The 12,949-nt window shown below is 39.5% G+C and overlaps 1 protein-coding gene across 1 annotated transcript in view; it reads right to left on the bottom strand.

The window, feature by feature from the left end:
• gfra4b (GDNF family receptor alpha 4b) overlaps positions 1-12,949 on the bottom strand; it is a 124,951-nt gene that overhangs the window by 16,909 nt on the left and 95,093 nt on the right. The window lies entirely within an intron of this gene.

Here is a 12,949-nt window from a genome sequence, read left to right as displayed (position 1 = left end):
GCCGGCAGGCAAGGGCACACCCCACCAGGGGGCCGCGCGATAGGGGCCCTTGGTATCGGGGGGCTGGGCGCTTGGGCGTGTGTCGGCTCGGCCTGGTGTCTGCCTGGTGGGGCTCGGGTCCTCTGGCCCTGTCGGGCCTTGGCCTGGGTGGTGTGAGTCCTCGGTGCCCGGGCCTCGGTGCCTGGACCTGGACCTACATCGGTGCGGCGGGTGCCGACGGAGGCCTATGAGTTTGTCGCTGTTGGCCCCGGGGGGTCACTGTATGTGGTTGCTGGTGGGGATCTTCCGGTTCTCCCCTGTGGTCCGTTCTGGGGGGTGGGTGAGTGGTTCGCCCTGTGTGGGTGGCTCTGGGGGCTCCGCGGTCGGGGTCCCTCCTGGGGTCTTGGGCTCTGGTCCCCCCTTTTTCGTCTGCCTCTGGTCTTGGGGGTCGGGTCTCTGCTGCTTCACAATTACTAATAAATGTTCTATTAGAGAAGCCTTATACACTTATGCATGCTCACAATCACACACAAATAGAAGCAGGGATGTTTATGTAGGCTTTATATGTAGATATATAGATATGTATGTGAGTGTATATTCATGTGTATGTATGTATGTATGTATGTATATAGGCGTAGGTATGGGTATATATATTTATTGAAACTTACTGCAAAGCCATGAATATTTTAAGTTCTTTATACATATGTATTTTGTTGCTGTGTTTTGTCATGTTCTTTGCAGGTGAACAGACAGTGGCCGGGTGTTTTGAAGTGTGCTCTATTTGTATATATTTCTTATATTTTGGAGTCTTACTTTGTCTTTTCTTTCTTTCTATCCTATTGAATAAAAAAAAAAAAAAAAAAAAAAAAAACCCCAACCCTAAAATGTACAAAAAAAAAATTTTTCAAAAAAATGGTGTGGAGAGGATGGCTGTAAGGGGAGAAGGGAGGCCATCACAAAAAAAAAAAAAAAAAAAAAAAAAAAAAAAGAGATAGCGTGAGAAGCTCGGTCATCCGGGAAGGACTCAGTGTAGAGCCGCTGCTTCTCCACATTGAGAGGAGCCAGTTGAGGTGGATCGGGCATCTGGTTAGGATGCCTCCTGTATGCCTCCCTGGTGATGTGTTCCAGGCACGTCCCACCGGGAGGAGGCCAAGAGGAAGACCCAGGACATGCTGGAGGGACTATGTTTCTCAGCTGGCCTGAGAACGCCTCGGGATTCCCCCCGGAGGAGCTGGCCCAAGTGGCTGGGGAGAGGGAAGTCTGGGCCTCCCTACTTAGGCTGACTACCCCGCAACCCAACCCCAGATAAGCGGAAGAAAATGGATGGATGGATGGATAAATGTTAGCTAACGATGGGGAAAGAAATAAGTCTCAGCTGTTCTTTTTATCTAATGTGCTTCATCTGTTTATTAATGGTTTAATAAGCCTATACAGGTCAAAAACTGCATTATTGACTAATAATTAGTTATTTATATTAGTACCCTTATGTTGTAGTGGTACCAAAAGTCTACTTTGACTTTGATGTTTGGCTAATTAAAATACGACTGTTGTTCTATATGTGGAAGAGTTCACATGTGATCAACTGTGAATGCCTAGATGGGTTTTCCTTTAAGGTCATGCCAGATTGTCCCACTGAGACCAAATATGGTCTGACTCATGTGGTGCAAATGAGGCCTTTGAAACACTCTGACTATTCAGTTTTATCTCGCTATCTCATTTTCACATCTCATGCAGGGCATTCAACACATCCTTGCTAGATGAGACTAATGCTCTTTTTTGGACTGTGGCCTTTCAAAATCCGGGATGCAAAAAGAAGAAACAATGTCCAATTATGTGCAACTTATTTCCACCAGTCGGAATAATAAGCATGCAGGAATGATAGGGTGATAAGACACTTTGCAATATCAAGGGTTTCTTTCACTTCCTGTGGGCAGCTGTTTAACGGACTGTTCATCACACAAAAGGTCACATTTGTGAACCATTTACAACCACAATCTTTCCCTACAAAGTAAGACATGAATGAGACATGATATGTTTGTTAATTGGCTTTTACTTCATTTAGGATAACAAAAGTGACTGAAAAAAAAGGGAGTACATGAATGAAAACACAAAATCTACTTTTGTATCAGTGATGAACAATATCATCCATTAAACCGATAGCTGAATAAAATGTCTTTACAAACAGCAAACTGAATGCCTGGCCTTAAAATCTGAACCATTAGTTTAGAAAATCTTTCAGAAGTGTCATTACCACTGAGCAGTAAGAAAATATGGTAAAATGTTTGTTTATTAAAAAATGTAATTAAATAGGTTTGCTAATCATTTAATAATAATAAAATATAGATTAAGGACAAACAGTTATATCTTTATGTAAACATTTAAAATCTTTTCAAGTACAGTTCTGGGGAAAGATTAGCAATAAAAAATATCTTACCTGTTGCAGATATATTTTTGAACAACTTCAGTTTGGGGAAATCAAGTTTCATCCTGGCTGGACTGATGAGCTAATGGCTAGTTTGAGGGAGGCCAAGACTAAAGTGAATTTCTGCTGTCTTGAAACAACCCAAACTAGCACGTTTCAAAATACGTGAGCAACATTTTTTATTTCAAAGTATTCCCTGATTTGTCCCAGATGTCTCAAACCTATGTAAATTTTGTCGGCTCCAACTCGAGTCATGAGCCCTAGAGTTGTGCTTGGACACCTGCTTGTGAGCTCTCTTCTAACAGATACATTTTATAGCCAGTTTGTTCAATAACTTGTCCAAATCTGTCTGTTTTCATTTCTAAAGTGTACTTCAGTATAGTATATTATAAGATTGGGCCAGTGGCCAAGGTGGGTATAAAACAGCTAGAGGAGCAGTGCTGTAGTTTACTTGATATGCGAGTATATGGCGTATAACCACAAAAAATGCTTGGGAATTTCAGTATAACCAATTAAAAGTGTCCAACGATACGTAATGTTCCCTCTATGCTGCGCAGTTAGGGCAAATGCCCAAGCATAATATCTAGTTATCTCCTGCTTTAAAATAAACTTTTATAATGAACTGTCAGCCCGAGCGCAGCGGTCTCTACAATCTGTCTGTATGCAGCGCATGAATGTGTGCAGACTAGAAGAAGAGACACCCCCCCCAATTTTTGTAGCGACAACGGAAGTTTACAAAGAGGTGAAAACATTCAACCAATGAAATCACAGGTGAACTTTCATTCCAGCCAATCAGAGCCTTCTGGAGTTTCGGCATTGACGTGCGAACAAGCTAAGTAGCTACAAGCAACCTCCTTTGCTTCTAGTGTTTTCCAAACTTTGTACTGCGTATTTCATCAGATACCAAGGAATAATATTTTGGCGTTGTAGATTTATCACTGAAGTTTACGTACGACATCAAACAAAGGGGGTAAGTAAGCTAATCCCACGACTTGTAGCCATTTATATCATGCTAACTGTTAGCAAACAGTGGTGCTCGGTGTATATCTGGATGGGACTAAACTGATTTTGTACAAAGTGTTTAATAGTTCAAGTTGTGTTTATTTGTCATATGCAAGGTTAACAGTTCAATGAAAGGCTCAGGATGAGAAGAACCAATTTGACTCGCTAAAAACAAACAAAGAACAAACAGTAAATACTAAGCATGCAATAAAGGTACAAAAATAAAGTACCAAAAAGTGAAAAAGTAATTATAATATTTACAAGGTCCTAAAAAGAAAATAGTAAACAAGAACATGGTAGAATTTTAACGGTGCAAGCAGGATGAATTTGTATGAATAAGTATTTAGCACAGTATACCCACTACAAAAATGTAGAGTATGCCACTGTCGAGGAGGATTTGATGTGGACAGAGGTCGGCAACAAAATAATATGCACAGCCTAGAATACAGATTTGCAAACTGTACACATAAATATGGGCTGTTACATTCATAAATTAGTATTTGCAAGACTCTTTGATTGCTTTGTTGCAAATACTCAGAATTTGGAGACATGCACTTTAAAATGTACCCACTTTCTTGCAATTTTTATGGAAGGTTGCCAATAGTCTCCAACAATCACATCACAGTGAGATAGCACCTTTATATAAAATTCTAGGGTGATTTGCCAGTGCAAACAGTTGCAACAACTAGCTGCTGCACTTCAGCAGACATCAGCTCGTCAGTCTGGTTAGAATAACCAGGCTGTCAAATATTATCTAACAGGTTAGATAATGTTTATTCATAAACATTTTACAAATCCCTGCTTCTAAAGCTCCAAAGTATGTCTTCACTTTAAAAGATGCAGCGATGCTGCTCAGTAATTAAGACATCAACAGTATAAGCTAAATATAACACTCAACACAGACAAGAATATAGACATCAAAGAAAATTTTGAAAAATGTTCAATAGAAAATGATCTTGTATCTTATCCTTTCTATTTGGTTTGTTACACATACGAGGGAATTGGTCTCTGGGTTCTCAACTAATTTGTCATCTCATAAGTAAAAAAAAAAATGTTTGCAGGAACCACTGTTCAACCCTAAAAGATGTATGTTCTCCATATTTGAATTCCAAAGAAAATGATCCATCATCTGCAAATTTCTCTGCTCCGTCCCAAATGGATTGGCCTGCGTGTGAAAGTGAGCCAGCCTCCCTTTCCTCCCACATCAACAAAAAGCCTGAGGACATGGTTTGACTGGAGTGTGGTGGGGGGTTATTTAAGGATCTCACCATTTCCATTGATTATACATAAAAAGACCACAGAGGCGCCACGGTTACACAAGGCTCCGTCATGATGGCTTCATGGTGAAATAACCCAGCTACCATTTTCATCATTACTTCCACAAATATTCATTATAATTTCTGACCTAAAAACTTGATAAGTGCAAACAAAAAAGTGTGGTATGCAAATATAATATTTACATATTGTTTTTTACCCTGTACGATGTGCAAATAAATAATTTTTGCAACTTAATTTGTTGAATTTATTGCTTCATGCCTACGGCTCACAATATTGGAAAAAGTATGGTTAATTATGAATATCCCTTAAGCACAGTAATTATGAGCAAAATGATGGCTGGAATAAACAAAGCATAAATCTCTGTTTGCAAGCAAAGATGGAAAAAAAAGATGTCTTATTTATAAAATTTAGGATTTTAAAGGCAAAGACAATAATTGATTAGTCCTACCTCTTAATGGTATCACTTCCTGTAATACAAACATTATTGTGATACCAAGAAGGATACAATTAGAGTTATTTTTAAAGCACAAATTTACCATTTACCACAAATTTTAACAGAAGATGTTGCTTATTCAAACTATCAACATGTTTGGTGCAGCTGATAATGTAATACTACAGCCTAGATGTGATGGATGGGTATGTAAGAAAAAGGATTATCTAATTGAAGAACAGACTTCAGTCAGTTTTTCTCCCCACCTCTAAAGTCCCAGAGGACAACCTGAGTGTGTGTTGAGCAGTTAAGACTCCTGCAGGAGAGCTGAGCACGTCCACATCGCAGACCTCTACTCTCGAGAGAGCATTTGTTCATGCAGAGCAGAGCTTCCAGGCAAGGACAACATTCTGCCTGTAAATACTGTTTTATGCAAACATGTTTTATGTCCACACTTGTGGTTTTCAATGGTGTCAGCTCTTGAACCTAATTAAATTGCCTTATATGATCCAGCTTGTTAGCAGAACTCCACCCAAAATGTTCTACTGTTATTTTAAGACCCTATGTGATTGCACAAAACAAGCCCTGTATACCTGTCAATTCATCTTTAATGCTCAACTATAGCAACACATGCAACCATAAAACCAGTTTGATTTTCAGAAGATTGTTTTATGTTTCAAAAAGAAAATGAAAAAAAAAAACCCCAAAACATTCTGCATTATTTAGATCTTTATTATAATAAAAGCTACATTAAAACTACCTGTATTTCAATAATCAGTGTTAAAATAAGAACTGCAATGTATTAAATACACTGAATAGAAAAAGCTTTCCACCATGTTTGAGATGATAGAACATCTAAATCCAGTAAAATGGACTGCACTTATATAGCGCTTTTCTATCTTATTTCAAGATACTCAAAGCACTTTACACTACAATCTGTGTCCTCATTTACCCATTCATACAGCACTCTACTAGATCTCTACAAAGCTAATTGAACAAATCATTCTAAAGAGACTAATCAGTGCTTTAGATCACATTCATACATCGATGGGACACACATCAGAGGCTATGAGGGGTTTAGTGTCTTGCCCAGTGACACTTCAGCATGTGACTGCTGGTGGATTCGAACCCCCCACTCTCGCATTGAAGGACGACTACTCTAACCACTCAGCCACAGCCGCCCCTATTAATATTTTGCAAAGTTTGACTATTACTAGTACTTTGCTGTTTTGATGATGTCAGAGCAATGGGTTTTTTAAACAATCACAACTTGGATTTGTGCTAACTAGCTGGTGCTAATTGCTATTAGCATTAGCTAGAACCATTTATTATTACTTTAGGGAGCAAACTCTGTTTAGTGCAAACTAAAAGTTATCAACAAAGCCAACCAGGTTAAACATTTTCTTGCAAGTTGTTACCATTTGACCAATTACACCCTGAAGCAGAGGCTCAGTCAGAGATGATTTGGTTAACTATAGACTTAATTATCAGCTACAAGGTCAACTTTTCACCCAATATCTGGCCAAACCAACTCAATTTTTTCATTAATTCAACCTTAATTTAAACAGATAAATCACATTGAGCCTCGAAGACTCATTTACAAGTGAAAACTGTTTGGACAGGCAATAAAAAGTGGTGAAAATGACACATAGGGTTTGGAGACAAAAAAAATCCTAACATGCTCTTAATCTTTGGATGAAGGTTAACAACATGATAATGAAAAAAAAATCTTGCACACAAGCACATAATGATGCTGACATTCTGCGCGGGGGTGGGGGGGTAACACAAGGGTGGTGTGAGCATGTCCAGAGACAGCAAACAGAGGCACTGAAGAGTTCAGATAAAATCACTCAGTTCAAATAGTTCCCTCTGGAGAGATCCGTACACTCTCAGGGTGTGCCGAGGACGGCCAAGGATGACATCAGAATAGAAAACAAAGAGTCTGGGCCCCTCTGATTGGTCCGCAGACTTCCTCGGTGTGGGGAGGGGGCAATGCATCAAACGTTTACAAAACTTCCAGGTGAATTAAGATAAGATGGCCTGTCAAGGTCTGTTAGGGAGCCACATTCAAATAAACACTATTGTTTTGGGGACAGGCAGAACTTTAATGACCTCTACCTTGAGTCTGTGTTGGTCCTCTCGGTTCCGAAACGTCCAAATTAAATGGTCATACCAATGGATCGTGCCTGAGATTAATCCCCGAGATCTAATCCATCCTGCAAAAAGCATTTGAGTCTGGGTGCTCGAGGCATGAACCAAGCCATCACAATCAAGTGTTTAAAACATTTGTAATAAAGTGCATTCCTTCCACTCTTTAATGTAATGTCTTGTTGAAATACAGACATTTTATCCCCCATTTGATCCGCGTTCGTCAGATGAACAGATGAACAGATGAAAAATTTGAAATGGGACCACTTTCAAAGCCAACAACACGAGCTCTGCTGCGCCACATCTAAGCAAAATCTCCCAAATGGCAGAATGACAATCTGCCATGACAATTTTCAGCCCAGATAAACTGCTGAATCATTAGCATCTTGTTTATTTGCACGGTCTGAAACAAAGCTGGGCCAAAAAGTTTCTTATTACAGTTTCTGAGTGCAAAATCCATCAGGACAAAATGTGAGACTTAAGCACAGGCTGGGAATGTGATTAAGGACTGAACCTTAGGTAGCAGATCCCACTCAACAAATCCCACCACTATAACTCTGCTGTGGATCCTCAGGAGATGTTTGCCATTTTGTTAGCATAAACCGGTTTAGTGCGACATGGGATAAAGCCCCCTAAAGTGACAGATGTTTTCTCGAATATGATGGAAATTTCTTCTTACTGGGTGGGTGTGGGATATTTTTTGTGCTTGAGACACACTGGTTGCTACAGGCTGTTTAAAATTTTAGGTTGATGCAGAATTTTTTTCTCCATGAACAGCTTGCATGTTGAAATAAAATACACCTCTGTGTGAAAACAAACTAGATGGTCTCTTGTTTTCTCTCTCCTCCTGCCCGTTGCACAGACCATCAGTTAAAAAAACAATTTGAGGTTATTTCACACACTTTAAATTAAGGGGTCATTGGTGTCTCAACTGAGGTGCTTTAAAAATGAAATAGTTTGATATAGAAATAAAATACGGGTGAAATTCCGTCTTTGGGTAAAACAACACCAGCCTTCTTTCTGAAAATGAGTTTTAGATCCTCGCTGAAACCAAATTGCTTTGGGGATTTGAGGAGACACTTTTTAGCTATTAAAGTATCTTGAATGGGAATAACCTCACTCTTTGTTTCAGATGATGGCACATCCTCAGTTGCCAACTTGTGAAATTGCACAACAGATTTTTGCAACACAGCCATGTTTGTCCAATTGCAGTGGGCTCGAGTAATGACGAAGAGAGCAAAAACAAAGCTCCCTCTCATGAGACTGGCAGTCAGTTTGTGTGGCTGGTTGAAAAGTCTCAAGACACCAGAGGGGAATCCATCAGGCCTTCAAAGGGACTGCACAGTGGGGAGTGTTGGCAAACAGCTGGTTTGGACAGCTTGAATGTGTACGACACAAGCTCAGTTAGAACTGCACAATGAACAAAGCTTTATCCACCGTTGATTGATGAGCAAACTCTGCATATACTCAGTCTTTTCAAACTGCGAGTACCTACACCTTTGCCACAGGCCAGCAGATTTTACTGAACACAGTCTGGTGAAGCGGATTCTTGGCTATGAAGGCTTGTAAATGGACTTTACTTACATAGCACTTTTCTATCTTATGAAAATACTCAAAGTGCTTTACGCCACAATCTGTGCCCTCATTTACCCATTCATACAGCACTCTACTAGATCTCTACAAAGACTGATCAGTGCTTTATCACATTCATACACCGATGAGACACACATGGGAGGAAATTATTGTCTTGGCCAGGGACACTTTGGCATGTGACTGCTGGTGGAATTGAACCCCCAGCTCTTGCATTGGAGGACGACTGCTCTAACCACTCATCCACAGCTGCCCCACTTGTACTTGTAGAGTACCAGTCCAAAAACATTCACGTTAAGTTAATTTGTAAATCTAACTCATCCTGACGTGGATGTTTTTTGCGTGTGTGTTAATGTTTCTGTCATTGTGTTGGCTAAAGTGCACCTTGCTTCTTGCTCAGTAACACGCAAAATGGGTTTCAGGCAACCACAGTGCTGAACAGTACGAAGCAGGTTTCAAAATAAATGAAAGAATGCGCAAAAAAAGTTTAAATGGAAGATAAAAGGAACTAAACAACTGGGGGAATACAGAATATGCTGGTAACACAATGCTTTTTGGATAAAAAGTGAAAATGTACTGGGATTAAAAATCATTACAGAGTCCCTTTGAGACTTAGAGGGAAAGGAATAAATTTTCCATTTGACTTCATATTTATTTAAAGGCTACTTATTATGATTCCCAAAAGCTATTTTCCAAACACATAGTGTACAAGTAAATGGATAAACTGAAAGGCCAGATGCATCTTTAAGGTCCTGTGTCAGGTCTTTGCTGTATCTTCCCCCTTACACCTTGAAAACATAACTTCCAGCTATTGTTCATGTGCTGTAGACAGATACTGTTGGCTTAGAGTTACCTACGGTAAAATATAAAAAAATATTGCCTTTTACTAAAAATACAACGTGCAATATTTAACTTCAAATATTTTTATATTAGTGATGTGTAAACAACAATGGCTCATAGGCTGAATCCATCCATCCATCCATCCATCCATCCATCCATCCATCCATCCATCCATCCATCCATCCATCCATCCATCCATCCATCCATACATCCATCCATCCATCCATCCATCCATCCATCCATCCATCCACCCACTCACTTACCAACTTCTTTTTTGTAGGGATCTCTGGTGCCCATGCCATGACCGGCGTCCTGGACACCTGTCCAGGTGGACACCCTGGACAGGTCGCAAGTCCGTCACAGGGACATATAGAGACAAATGAGACAAACAACCATTCAATTTCTCATTTAGAGTTACCAATCAGCCTAACACGCATGTTTTGGATCTGCGGGAGGAAATCAGAGTACCCATAGAAACCCCACACATTCACAGAAAAACATGCAAACTGAAAAGAAGAATTTGACTAAAGACTTGTTTAAAAAATGTCATAAGTCAACGTTGGTTGGAGGACCCATGTAAAGGCAAACAAGCAGATATCAGAATAAAAAAACTAAAGTTTTTTTAGTCTGTTATCTGCCAGACTGAACCATAAATAGAAGACAGAGGTGCTGATATGACAGTAAATACTAAGGAACAAAGTAAAGACCAGCACATGACAAAAACCAAGAAAAACCGAAATGCAACCAAAGAGAAGGGCACAGCTCAAACAACCCCACCCCCACCCCCCACAAAATAAAACAAAACAGAAACAGAAATGAAATAGAGACTGAAAGCAGGTGTGATGAAAAGTGTAGGTCCAGTTATGTAGGGTGAACAAAAAAAAAAACAAGATGAACTGAAACAAACTTAAAACAAAGTTCATTCTTAATAATCCAGGGAAAAAAAAAATCCAACAAAGTTAAGAACTTTAATGCTCTGAACCACTTTGGCTATGGCTGCCTCAAAAGAGTCGACGGGGGAGAGGGCGGACTCCAGAAACCATCTTATCACCATAAAACTGGTTGGTCCACTATGTCAGTGTGCTACATATGGGACTGAGTTTGTTGCGGCTCCTCGGACTGATTAAGTATTTTGGAAGAAGGACGAAACGTTTCAACAAAACAAAAAATAAACCATCCAGATGACCTGACTTAACTTAAAAATACCCCCCCCCCCACACACACACACACACACTACCCTGGTAATTAAACACAAAATTATGTCAGTATCTAACACAAGATAAAAGAAAATGATTAGAAAACAGAACAGATTGGAAATCAAAACATGACAAACCCAAATTAAAACAGCATCCAAAAAAAAAAAAAATACTCTGAAAGGAAAATCTTCAGAAAGCCTGCACAACTAACACAAAACCAGTTTAAAAGTCGGGAAGAAAGTCAAATTGAAAGAAAACCACTAAGAAAAAGGAAGTAGTTCAAGCGTTTTATGCAGAACTGTAGTATATATGTACAGTACCAGACAGATGTTCACATGTGTCTCGTGTGAATTAATAAATGTTCCTATACAACTCTACGCTGTCTCACACACAGGAAGCCACTGAATTATAGATGCAGAAACAGGAAATTCCTTCCTTTACCCTCTGTCACTCAGGCTGTGACCTTGCACTAAATCAATTAGGAGTGCTGCAGGCAATCAGCAGACCTCCCTGGAGACTCAATAAATGTAGCCTTAATTCATAAGGCCCTGTTGGACCTCTCTGCACGGATCTTACCTGATGGGTGGCTGCAGCTACAGCTGCAAACACTACAGCCATTTCATGCCTAGCAAATCACAGAGCAGCACGAGTGAGATTGTTATATTTCCTCTGCTCTGCTGCGTCCTGTCTTATTCATGAAGGGTTCTCTTGTGTGTGGTCAGGAGGTCTCCGTTCCACTGGGTGATCTTTGTGAAGGTTTCTCGTTTCTTTTTTCTTCCAAACATTGTAATCATTCAGGTGACTCATGTCTTTTGTGGCGCTGCCTTGAAGCAAGACTTGCTGTTGCCTTTATGTATAAAGCTGATCGTTCTTAAAGCCAAACACAGCATGACACTTGTTAAAAACCATTTAGTTGATATTGAAAAGCATCTTAGAGATTAAAGACTTTGCATTCTTGAAGGCAATGCATACAGCCGGCTGGGTTTCATGTTTTAAACTAAGATCAAAATAACTGAGAAATGACAAAGTTTAGCCTTTTTTGCTAAAACCTTAAAAATACCTCCATGCACAATTGTATACAAAATCATATAAGATGCCATGCTCAGAGGATGTGTTGTGAACGACTCTCAGCTACTGACACAAGTTTCACTCAACATAACTGTGATATTACTGTTTTTGTGTTGGTTGATGCTGGTCAGCTGTGGCAAACACAGGCCTTTGCCTTTTAGCGGCAGCCAATAATAAGTCAAGTCAATTTTATTTATAAAGCACATTTAAAACAGGAACTGTTCCAAAGTGCTTAACAATAAAATCACAGCATCAAGTAAAAAATAACAAGATATACCGTAATTTCCAGATTATAAGCCGCTACTTTTTTCGCAGACTTTGAACCCCACGACTTATACAATGCTGCGGCTAATTTATGGACTGGTTTATTTTTGACGGGCTAATGAGCTTCCTGCCACCAAAACAGTTAGCTTTGTCACACATGGGCGCTGAAGTAGCTGCCCAATACATGTCTCTCTTGGAGGCTGGGTCCTCGTGACTCAATGAGACCATCTGTATAAATAAAGGTTAAACAAAATCTGACCAATGAAATAACCAAACAGGCCACAGTAGACCAATGAAACTTCAAATTACTGTAAAGCATCGCACTCTCACTAAATTTTTCAGATCCGTTATTTTGTACTTCATGAACACACCCACAACATGGAAAACACAAGAAGAAATACATACGATGCAGATTTCAAGGTAAAGGGGATCGATCTGGCTGTCAAAGATGGAAATACAGCTGCTGCGCATAAACTAGGCATTTCCTGGTAGACTAACTAACTAACTAACTAACTAACTAACTAACTAACTAACTAACTAACTAACTAACTAACTAACTAACTAACTAACTAACTAACTAACTATCTATCTATCTATCTATCTATCTATCTATCTATCTATCTATCTATCTATCTATCTATCTATCTATCTATCTATCTATCTATCTATCTATCTATCTATCTATCTATCTATCTATCTATCTATCTATCTATCCATCCATCCATCCATCCA

Source organism: Nematolebias whitei, chromosome 4 (genome assembly GCF_014905685.2).
Source record: "Nematolebias whitei isolate Nwh7 chromosome 4, NemWhi1, whole genome shotgun sequence".
NCBI classification, from domain to species: Eukaryota; Metazoa; Chordata; class Actinopteri; order Cyprinodontiformes; family Rivulidae; genus Nematolebias; species Nematolebias whitei.
Note: the sequence above shows the minus strand (reverse complement) of the source record. Positions and strands in the feature narration are given on the sequence as shown.